Below are 1,019 nucleotides of genomic sequence, written 5' to 3'. Positions count from 1 at the left end.
CTCTCTTGGCCAGAAGCTTGCTATGAGTCAGAGACGACTCGACAGCACATAACCACAAAGCCTCCTAAATGTGAAAAAATAAATTTCTATTTGATAAAGTCAAAAACAAACAATCCTCACAACTGGACCAATAACACCATCACAGTAAATGGAGAAAAGGTTGAAGTTGTCAGGGATTTCATTTTATTTGGATTCACAATCAGTACCCATGGAAGTAGCAGTCAAGAAATTAGATTTACTGCATTGGGCAAATCTGCTGCAAAAAAACTCTTTAAAGTGTTAAAAGCCAAAGATGTCACTTTGAAGGCTAAGGTGCACCTGTCCCAAGCTGTGATACTTTCACCAATAAATAAGGAAGATGGAAGAATTGATGCCTTTGAATTGTGATGCTGATGAAGAATGCTGAAGATACCACGGGCTGCCTGAACAAACCGATCTGCCCTAGAGGAATTGCAGCCGGAAAGCTCCTTGGGAGTGAGAATGGCCAGACTTCGTCTTATCTACCTTGGCCATGTTATCAGAAGGGCCAGTCCTTGGAGAAGGGTATCGTGCTTGGTAAAGTAGAGGGTCACCCTGAAAGGGGAGGACCCTCAAGGAGAGGCAGTGACACAGTGGCTGCGATGGTGGGCTCGGGCACAGCAAGGATCGTGAGGACGGAGCAGGACCAGGCAGTGTTTCATTATAAGCCTAGATACATAAAGGTCTCTGGGTGGCCTTCTTTTTGGACCACCTGACATTTTTATAGTCTGCGTTTATCTGTACTGACCGAGCCTGACGGCCCCTTTGTTTTTGAGCCCCAGTCCTTGATTCGGGTAGGGCTTCACTATTTCTGTTTTTCTGTATAATGTTATGCTTCGAGCCTGGCCTGCCACATGACGTTACTTGAGTTGAAAACATGACATTAACAAAGCATTTGTTTTCCAACAATTTAATCTTGATGGATTCATCCAGAAAAATAAAGAAGGTACTGTTTGTTGACCATCTTGTGTTTTCCAGACACTCTGGTTGTTGTTGTTGTT

The 1,019-nt window shown here is 43.7% G+C and overlaps 1 protein-coding gene across 1 annotated transcript in view; it reads left to right on the top strand.

The window, feature by feature from the left end:
• Nucleotides 1-1,019, top strand: part of SNX9 (sorting nexin 9) — a 63,025-nt gene that overhangs the window by 26,164 nt on the left and 35,842 nt on the right. The window lies entirely within an intron of this gene.

Source organism: Orycteropus afer, unplaced genomic scaffold (genome assembly GCF_000298275.1).
Source record: "Orycteropus afer afer isolate SDZICR_OR568_19922 unplaced genomic scaffold, OryAfe1.0 scaffold00135, whole genome shotgun sequence".
In the NCBI taxonomy this organism is placed as follows: domain Eukaryota; kingdom Metazoa; phylum Chordata; class Mammalia; order Tubulidentata; family Orycteropodidae; genus Orycteropus; species Orycteropus afer.
This window is presented reverse-complemented; position numbering and strand designations above follow the sequence as displayed.